Genomic DNA, 9,613 nt, shown 5'->3' on the forward strand with positions numbered 1-9,613 from the left:
GCAAGTGCCTTCTTACTGCAGTCGGCAGCGCGTCAGTCTCATAATCTGAAGGTCCTGAGTTCAATCCTCAGAGAAGGCATTAATACTTGCATAGACTTTTCTCCTTCTTTCATTTCAGCTGCATTCATGCAAAAATCAGGAAGTTTTGCTGCGATAGCACATCAAAGGATTTGATGTCCCTCAGCCTGCGGTGACCTTCAGAAGCAGATGGGCTCACACCACACCTGACACAACTCTTGTTTCTGAACAATTACCCGAGCCAAAAGGATAGTGGTGAATGCAGGTATTGATCCCGCTAACTCTCACATGCAAAGCAAGCGCTCGACCATTTGAGCTAATTCCCCATTTATGTCTGGCATTAGCTCCCAGTTTGCATCTGACTAGCCCCTTATCACTTGCCTCCTCGCTATTCCTCGACCAGAAGAAATCTCTTGCTTCAGGTTGGCCTGCTCCCTGAACACTTTCAATGCTTTGCTCCAATCGACGTTACTGAGCAATAGCAGGCGAGCAAGGGCAGGACTGGAAGCCATGGATATGGTGAAAGACGCCGAGAAGAGCTCGAGCCTGCGCAAGGGAAGCGAGTTGAGCGCAACGTCGCAGCCGCCACGAGCGTGAGGGAGCAGGCGAGAGCCCTGTCTGACTGATGGACAAATGACTTCTATTGCCTGAGGCTTTGCCTGAAAGAAAGTGCAATTGCCTGAGGCTTTGCCTGAAAGAAAATGCTGGCTCTTTACATGCATTGCTGCTCAAAGGCACTCCCTGCTGACACACACATGCAAGTGCTCAAGCAAAACGGTGAAGGCACTGTCCTGTGCCTCAGCTGCAACATGTTCAGCTGTAAACTGCTCATATTAAGAACTCTGCCTTCAGCGAATTGCGACTTACCACACACATACTTACTTCAAAAGAATGCTCACTGCTTCAAGCCGGAGTGCAACCAACCACCTAAGGACGACTTTGCTTTGCTTTGTTTTCTACTGCACTGCTCCGCTCCCCACCTGTCAATCGAAGGGAAGCGGCAGAGGTGCCTATCTTTGCTGATTGTCTGCCGCATGCCTTTTAATGCTGCTCGTCCTGTGTACTTGCTGATGTCGCAGCTATTTTTCACAGCCTGGGCCAGCGGCGCAATGGATCACGCATCTGACTACGGATTAGAAGATTGCATGTTCGGCTCCTACCTGGCTCGAGCATTTTGGCAATCTTTGCATTCTGGCTTTGAATGCCACGTAAGCGAACATAGTTGGTCACACTCTTCAGTTACTAACCAGGCAAGTGCCTTCTTACTGCAGTCGGCAGCGCGTCAGTCTCATAATCTGAAGGTCCTGAGTTCAATCCTCAGAGAAGGCATTAATACTTGCATAGACTTTTCTCCTTCTTTCATTTCAGCTGCATTCATGCAAAAATCAGGAAGTTTTGCTGCGATAGCACATCAAAGGATTTGATGTCCCTCAGCCTGCGGTGACCTTCAGAAGCAGATGGGCTCACACCACACCTGACACAACTCTTGTTTCTGAACAATTACCCGAGCCAAAAGGATAGTGGTGAATGCAGGTATTGATCCCGCTAACTCTCACATGCAAAGCAAGCGCTCGACCATTTGAGCTAATTCCCCATTTATGTCTGGCATTAGCTCCCAGTTTGCATCTGACTAGCCCCTTATCACTTGCCTCCTCGCTATTCCTCGACCAGAAGAAATCTCTTGCTTCAGGTTGGCCTGCTCCCTGAACACTTTCAATGCTTTGCTCCAATCGACGTTACTGAGCAATAGCAGGCGAGCAAGGGCAGGACTGGAAGCCATGGATATGGTGAAAGACGCCGAGAAGAGCTCGAGCCTGCGCAAGGGAAGCGAGTTGAGCGCAACGTCGCAGCCGCCACGAGCGTGAGGGAGCAGGCGAGAGCCCTGTCTGACTGATGGACAAATGACTTCTATTGCCTGAGGCTTTGCCTGAAAGAAAGTGCAATTGCCTGAGGCTTTGCCTGAAAGAAAATGCTGGCTCTTTACATGCATTGCTGCTCAAAGGCACTCCCTGCTGACACACACATGCAAGTGCTCAAGCAAAACGGTGAAGGCACTGTCCTGTGCCTCAGCTGCAACATGTTCAGCTGTAAACTGCTCATATTAAGAACTCTGCCTTCAGCGAATTGCGACTTACCACACACATACTTACTTCAAAAGAATGCTCACTGCTTCAAGCCGGAGTGCAACCAACCACCTAAGGACGACTTTGCTTTGCTTTGTTTTCTACTGCACTGCTCCGCTCCCCACCTGTCAATCGAAGGGAAGCGGCAGAGGTGCCTATCTTTGCTGATTGTCTGCCGCATGCCTTTTAATGCTGCTCGTCCTGTGTACTTGCTGATGTCGCAGCTATTTTTCACAGCCTGGGCCAGCGGCGCAATGGATCACGCATCTGACTACGGATTAGAAGATTGCATGTTCGGCTCCTACCTGGCTCGAGCATTTTGGCAATCTTTGCATTCTGGCTTTGAATGCCACGTAAGCGAACATAGTTGGTCACACTCTTCAGTTACTAACCAGGCAAGTGCCTTCTTAGCGCAGTAGGCAGCGCGTCAGTCTCATAATCTGAAGGTCCTGAGTTCAATCCTCAGAGAAGGCATTAATACTTGCATAGACTTGTCTCCTTCTTTCATTTCAGCTGCATTCATGCAAAAATCAGGAAGTTTTGCTGCGATAGCACATCAAAGGATTTGATGTCCCTCAGCCTGCGGTGACCTTCAGAAGCAGATGGGCTCACACCACACCTGACACAACTCTTGTTTCTGAACAATTCCCCGAGCCAAAAGAATAGTGGTGAATGCAGGTATTGATCCCGCTAACTCTCACATACAAAGCAAGCACTCTACCATTTGAGCTAATTCCCCATTGATGGCTGGCATTAGCTCCCAGTTTGCATCTGACTAGCCCTTATCACTTGCCTCCTCGCTGTTCCACGACCAGCAGAAATCTCTTGCTTCAGGTTGGCCTGCTCCCTGAACACTTTCAATGCTTTGCTCCAATCGACGTTACTGAGCAATAGCAGGCGAGCAAGGGCAGGACTGGAAGCCATGGATATGGTGAAAGATGCCGAGAAGAGCTCGAGCCTGCGCAAGGGAAGCGAGTTGAGCGCAACGTCGCAGCCGCCACGAGCGTGAGGGAGCAGGCGAGAGCCCTGTCTGACTGATGGACAAATGACTTCTATTGCCTGAGGCTTTGCCTGAAAGAAAGTGCAATTGCCTGAGGCTTTGCCTGATAGAAAATGCTGGCTCTTTACATGCATTGCTGCTCAAAGGCACTCCCTGCTGACACACACATGCAAGTGTTCAAGCAAAACGGTGAAGGCACTGTCCTGTGCCTCAGCTGCAACATGTTCAGCTGTAAACTGCTCATCATATTAAGAACTCTGCCTTCAGCGAATTGCGACTTACCACACACATACTTACTTCAAAAGAATGCTCACTGCTTCAAGCCGGAGTGCAACCAACCACCTAAGGACGACTTTGCTTTGCTTTGTTTTCTACTGCACTGCTCCGCTCCCCACCTGTCAATCGAAGGGAAGCGGCAGAGGTGCCTATCTTTGCTGATTGTCTGCCGCATGCCTTTTAATGCTGCTCGTCCTGTGCACTTGCTGATGTCGCAGCTATTTTTCACAGCCTGGGCCAGCGGCGCAATGGATCACGCATCTGACTACGGATTAGAAGATTGCATGTTCGGCTCCTACCTGGCTCGAGCATTTTGGCAATCTTTGCATTCTGGCTTTGAATGCCACGTAAGCGAACATAGTTGGTCACACTCTTCAGTTACTAACCAGGCAAGTGCCTTCTTACTGCAGTCGGCAGCGCGTCAGTCTCATAATCTGAAGGTCCTGAGTTCAATCCTCAGAGAAGGCATTAATACTTGCATAGACTTTTCTCCTTCTTTCATTTCAGCTGCATTCATGCAAAAATCAGGAAGTTTTGCTGCGATAGCACATCAAAGGATTTGATGTCCCTCAGCCTGCGGTGACCTTCAGAAGCAGATGGGCTCACACCACACCTGACACAACTCTTGTTTCTGAACAATTACCCGAGCCAAAAGGATAGTGGTGAATGCAGGTATTGATCCCGCTAACTCTCACATGCAAAGCAAGCGCTCGACCATTTGAGCTAATTCCCCATTTATGTCTGGCATTAGCTCCCAGTTTGCATCTGACTAGCCCCTTATCACTTGCCTCCTCGCTATTCCTCGACCAGAAGAAATCTCTTGCTTCAGGTTGGCCTGCTCCCTGAACACTTTCAATGCTTTGCTCCAATCGACGTTACTGAGCAATAGCAGGCGAGCAAGGGCAGGACTGGAAGCCATGGATATGGTGAAAGACGCCGAGAAGAGCTCGAGCCTGCGCAAGGGAAGCGAGTTGAGCGCAACGTCGCAGCCGCCACGAGCGTGAGGGAGCAGGCGAGAGCCCTGTCTGACTGATGGACAAATGACTTCTATTGCCTGAGGCTTTGCCTGAAAGAAAGTGCAATTGCCTGAGGCTTTGCCTGATAGAAAATGCTGGCTCTTTACATGCATTGCTGCTCAAAGGCACTCCCTGCTGACACACACATGCAAGTGTTCAAGCAAAACGGTGAAGGCACTGTCCTGTGCCTCAGCTGCAACATGTTCAGCTGTAAACTGCTCATCATATTAAGAACTCTGCCTTCAGCGAATTGCGACTTACCACACACATACTTACTTCAAAAGAATGCTCACTGCTTCAAGCCGGAGTGCAACCAACCACCTAAGGACGACTTTGCTTTGCTTTGTTTTCTACTGCACTGCTCCGCTCCCCACCTGTCAATCGAAGGGAAGCGGCAGAGGTGCCTATCTTTGCTGATTGTCTGCCGCATGCCTTTTAATGCTGCTCGTCCTGTGCACTTGCTGATGTCGCAGCTATTTTTCACAGCCTGGGCCAGCGGCGCAATGGATCACGCATCTGACTACGGATTAGAAGATTGCATGTTCGGCTCCTACCTGGCTCGAGCATTTTGGCAATCTTTGCATTCTGGCTTTGAATGCCACGTAAGCGAACATAGTTGGTCACACTCTTCAGTTACTAACCAGGCAAGTGCCTTCTTAGCGCAGTAGGCAGCGCGTCAGTCTCATAATCTGAAGGTCCTGAGTTCAATCCTCAGAGAAGGCATTAATACTTGCATAGACTTGTCTCCTTCTTTCATTTCAGCTGCATTCATGCAAAAATCAGGAAGTTTTGCTGCGATAGCACATCAAAGGATTTGATGTCCCTCAGCCTGCGGTGACCTTCAGAAGCAGATGGGCTCACACCACACCTGACACAACTCTTGTTTCTGAACAATTCCCCGAGCCAAAAGAATAGTGGTGAATGCAGGTATTGATCCCGCTAACTCTCACATACAAAGCAAGCACTCTACCATTTGAGCTAATTCCCCATTGATGGCTGGCATTAGCTCCCAGTTTGCATCTGACTAGCCCTTATCACTTGCCTCCTCGCTGTTCCACGACCAGCAGAAATCTCTTGCTTCAGGTTGGCCTGCTCCCTGAACACTTTCAATGCTTTGCTCCAATCGACGTTACTGAGCAATAGCAGGCGAGCAAGGGCAGGACTGGAAGCCATGGATATGGTGAAAGATGCCGAGAAGAGCTCGAGCCTGCGCAAGGGAAGCGAGTTGAGCGCAACGTCGCAGCCGCCACGAGCGTGAGGGAGCAGGCGAGAGCCCTGTCTGACTGATGGACAAATGACTTCTATTGCCTGAGGCTTTGCCTGAAAGAAAGTGCAATTGCCTGAGGCTTTGCCTGATAGAAAATGCTGGCTCTTTACATGCATTGCTGCTCAAAGGCACTCCCTGCTGACACACACATGCAAGTGTTCAAGCAAAACGGTGAAGGCACTGTCCTGTGCCTCAGCTGCAACATGTTCAGCTGTAAACTGCTCATCATATTAAGAACTCTGCCTTCAGCGAATTGCGACTTACCACACACATACTTACTTCAAAAGAATGCTCACTGCTTCAAGCCGGAGTGCAACCAACCACCTAAGGACGACTTTGCTTTGCTTTGTTTTCTACTGCACTGCTCCGCTCCCCACCTGTCAATCGAAGGGAAGCGGCAGAGGTGCCTATCTTTGCTGATTGTCTGCCGCATGCCTTTTAATGCTGCTCGTCCTGTGCACTTGCTGATGTCGCAGCTATTTTTCACAGCCTGGGCCAGCGGCGCAATGGATCACGCATCTGACTACGGATTAGAAGATTGCATGTTCGGCTCCTACCTGGCTCGAGCATTTTGGCAATCTTTGCATTCTGGCTTTGAATGCCACGTAAGCGAACATAGTTGGTCACACTCTTCAGTTACTAACCAGGCAAGTGCCTTCTTACTGCAGTCGGCAGCGCGTCAGTCTCATAATCTGAAGGTCCTGAGTTCAATCCTCAGAGAAGGCATTAATACTTGCATAGACTTTTCTCCTTCTTTCATTTCAGCTGCATTCATGCAAAAATCAGGAAGTTTTGCTGCGATAGCACATCAAAGGATTTGATGTCCCTCAGCCTGCGGTGACCTTCAGAAGCAGATGGGCTCACACCACACCTGACACAACTCTTGTTTCTGAACAATTACCCGAGCCAAAAGGATAGTGGTGAATGCAGGTATTGATCCCGCTAACTCTCACATGCAAAGCAAGCGCTCGACCATTTGAGCTAATTCCCCATTTATGTCTGGCATTAGCTCCCAGTTTGCATCTGACTAGCCCCTTATCACTTGCCTCCTCGCTATTCCTCGACCAGAAGAAATCTCTTGCTTCAGGTTGGCCTGCTCCCTGAACACTTTCAATGCTTTGCTCCAATCGACGTTACTGAGCAATAGCAGGCGAGCAAGGGCAGGACTGGAAGCCATGGATATGGTGAAAGACGCCGAGAAGAGCTCGAGCCTGCGCAAGGGAAGCGAGTTGAGCGCAACGTCGCAGCCGCCACGAGCGTGAGGGAGCAGGCGAGAGCCCTGTCTGACTGATGGACAAATGACTTCTATTGCCTGAGGCTTTGCCTGAAAGAAAGTGCAATTGCCTGAGGCTTTGCCTGATAGAAAATGCTGGCTCTTTACATGCATTGCTGCTCAAAGGCACTCCCTGCTGACACACACATGCAAGTGTTCAAGCAAAACGGTGAAGGCACTGTCCTGTGCCTCAGCTGCAACATGTTCAGCTGTAAACTGCTCATCATATTAAGAACTCTGCCTTCAGCGAATTGCGACTTACCACACACATACTTACTTCAAAAGAATGCTCACTGCTTCAAGCCGGAGTGCAACCAACCACCTAAGGACGACTTTGCTTTGCTTTGTTTTCTACTGCACTGCTCCGCTCCCCACCTGTCAATCGAAGGGAAGCGGCAGAGGTGCCTATCTTTGCTGATTGTCTGCCGCATGCCTTTTAATGCTGCTCGTCCTGTGCACTTGCTGATGTCGCAGCTATTTTTCACAGCCTGGGCCAGCGGCGCAATGGATCACGCATCTGACTACGGATTAGAAGATTGCATGTTCGGCTCCTACCTGGCTCGAGCATTTTGGCAATCTTTGCATTCTGGCTTTGAATGCCACGTAAGCGAACATAGTTGGTCACACTCTTCAGTTACTAACCAGGCAAGTGCCTTCTTAGCGCAGTAGGCAGCGCGTCAGTCTCATAATCTGAAGGTCCTGAGTTCAATCCTCAGAGAAGGCATTAATACTTGCATAGACTTGTCTCCTTCTTTCATTTCAGCTGCATTCATGCAAAAATCAGGAAGTTTTGCTGCGATAGCACATCAAAGGATTTGATGTCCCTCAGCCTGCGGTGACCTTCAGAAGCAGATGGGCTCACACCACACCTGACACAACTCTTGTTTCTGAACAATTCCCCGAGCCAAAAGAATAGTGGTGAATGCAGGTATTGATCCCGCTAACTCTCACATACAAAGCAAGCACTCTACCATTTGAGCTAATTCCCCATTGATGGCTGGCATTAGCTCCCAGTTTGCATCTGACTAGCCCTTATCACTTGCCTCCTCGCTGTTCCACGACCAGCAGAAATCTCTTGCTTCAGGTTGGCCTGCTCCCTGAACACTTTCAATGCTTTGCTCCAATCGACGTTACTGAGCAATAGCAGGCGAGCAAGGGCAGGACTGGAAGCCATGGATATGGTGAAAGATGCCGAGAAGAGCTCGAGCCTGCGCAAGGGAAGCGAGTTGAGCGCAACGTCGCAGCCGCCACGAGCGTGAGGGAGCAGGCGAGAGCCCTGTCTGACTGATGGACAAATGACTTCTATTGCCTGAGGCTTTGCCTGAAAGAAAGTGCAATTGCCTGAGGCTTTGCCTGATAGAAAATGCTGGCTCTTTACATGCATTGCTGCTCAAAGGCACTCCCTGCTGACACACACATGCAAGTGTTCAAGCAAAACGGTGAAGGCACTGTCCTGTGCCTCAGCTGCAACATGTTCAGCTGTAAACTGCTCATCATATTAAGAACTCTGCCTTCAGCGAATTGCGACTTACCACACACATACTTACTTCAAAAGAATGCTCACTGCTTCAAGCCGGAGTGCAACCAACCACCTAAGGACGACTTTGCTTTGCTTTGTTTTCTACTGCACTGCTCCGCTCCCCACCTGTCAATCGAAGGGAAGCGGCAGAGGTGCCTATCTTTGCTGATTGTCTGCCGCATGCCTTTTAATGCTGCTCGTCCTGTGCACTTGCTGATGTCGCAGCTATTTTTCACAGCCTGGGCCAGCGGCGCAATGGATCACGCATCTGACTACGGATTAGAAGATTGCATGTTCGGCTCCTACCTGGCTCGAGCATTTTGGCAATCTTTGCATTCTGGCTTTGAATGCCACGTAAGCGAACATAGTTGGTCACACTCTTCAGTTACTAACCAGGCAAGTGCCTTCTTACTGCAGTCGGCAGCGCGTCAGTCTCATAATCTGAAGGTCCTGAGTTCAATCCTCAGAGAAGGCATTAATACTTGCATAGACTTTTCTCCTTCTTTCATTTCAGCTGCATTCATGCAAAAATCAGGAAGTTTTGCTGCGATAGCACATCAAAGGATTTGATGTCCCTCAGCCTGCGGTGACCTTCAGAAGCAGATGGGCTCACACCACACCTGACACAACTCTTGTTTCTGAACAATTACCCGAGCCAAAAGGATAGTGGTGAATGCAGGTATTGATCCCGCTAACTCTCACATGCAAAGCAAGCGCTCTACCATTTGAGCTAATTCCCCATTTATGTCTGGCATTAGCTCCCAGTTTGCATCTGACTAGCCCCTTATCACTTGCCTCCTCGCTATTCCTCGACCAGAAGAAATCTCTTGCTTCAGGTTGGCCTGCTCCCTGAACACTTTCAATGCTTTGCTCCAATCGACGTTACTGAGCAATAGCAGGCGAGCAAGGGCAGGACTGGAAGCCATGGATATGGTGAAAGACGCCGAGAAGAGCTCGAGCCTGCGCAAGGGAAGCGAGTTGAGCGCAACGTCGCAGCCGCCACGAGCGTGAGGGAGCAGGCGAGAGCCCTGTCTGACTGATGGACAAATGACTTCTATTGCCTGAGGCTTTGCCTGAAAGAAAGTGCAATTGCCTGAGGCTTTGCCTGATAGAAAATGCTG

At 49.7% G+C, this 9,613-nt stretch overlaps 8 non-coding genes across 8 annotated transcripts; all 8 read left to right on the plus strand.

The window, feature by feature from the left end:
* Positions 1 to 6: 6 nt before the first annotated feature.
* On the plus strand, positions 7 to 79 carry trnam-cau (transfer RNA methionine (anticodon CAU)). The gene has a single exon. It is a non-coding gene; the product is annotated as a tRNA-Met (tRNA).
* A 1,195-nt stretch (positions 80 to 1,274) lies between these two features.
* Positions 1,275 to 1,347, plus strand: trnam-cau (transfer RNA methionine (anticodon CAU)). Its single transcript has one exon. It is a non-coding gene; the product is annotated as a tRNA-Met (tRNA).
* A 1,195-nt stretch (positions 1,348 to 2,542) lies between these two features.
* On the plus strand, positions 2,543 to 2,615 carry trnam-cau (transfer RNA methionine (anticodon CAU)). The gene has a single exon. It is a non-coding gene; the product is annotated as a tRNA-Met (tRNA).
* Positions 2,616 to 3,812: 1,197 nt separating this feature from the next.
* Positions 3,813 to 3,885, plus strand: trnam-cau (transfer RNA methionine (anticodon CAU)). The gene has a single exon. It is a non-coding gene; the product is annotated as a tRNA-Met (tRNA).
* Positions 3,886 to 5,083: 1,198 nt separating this feature from the next.
* On the plus strand, positions 5,084 to 5,156 carry trnam-cau (transfer RNA methionine (anticodon CAU)). Its single transcript has one exon. It is a non-coding gene; the product is annotated as a tRNA-Met (tRNA).
* A 1,197-nt stretch (positions 5,157 to 6,353) lies between these two features.
* trnam-cau (transfer RNA methionine (anticodon CAU)) lies at positions 6,354 to 6,426 on the plus strand. Its single transcript has one exon. It is a non-coding gene; the product is annotated as a tRNA-Met (tRNA).
* Positions 6,427 to 7,624: 1,198 nt separating this feature from the next.
* On the plus strand, positions 7,625 to 7,697 carry trnam-cau (transfer RNA methionine (anticodon CAU)). The gene has a single exon. It is a non-coding gene; the product is annotated as a tRNA-Met (tRNA).
* Positions 7,698 to 8,894: 1,197 nt separating this feature from the next.
* On the plus strand, positions 8,895 to 8,967 carry trnam-cau (transfer RNA methionine (anticodon CAU)). The gene has a single exon. It is a non-coding gene; the product is annotated as a tRNA-Met (tRNA).
* The last annotated feature ends 646 nt before the right edge of the window (positions 8,968 to 9,613 follow it).

Source organism: Pristiophorus japonicus, unplaced genomic scaffold, assembly GCF_044704955.1.
Source record: "Pristiophorus japonicus isolate sPriJap1 unplaced genomic scaffold, sPriJap1.hap1 HAP1_SCAFFOLD_207, whole genome shotgun sequence".
Lineage (NCBI taxonomy): Eukaryota > Metazoa > Chordata > Chondrichthyes > Pristiophoridae > Pristiophorus > Pristiophorus japonicus.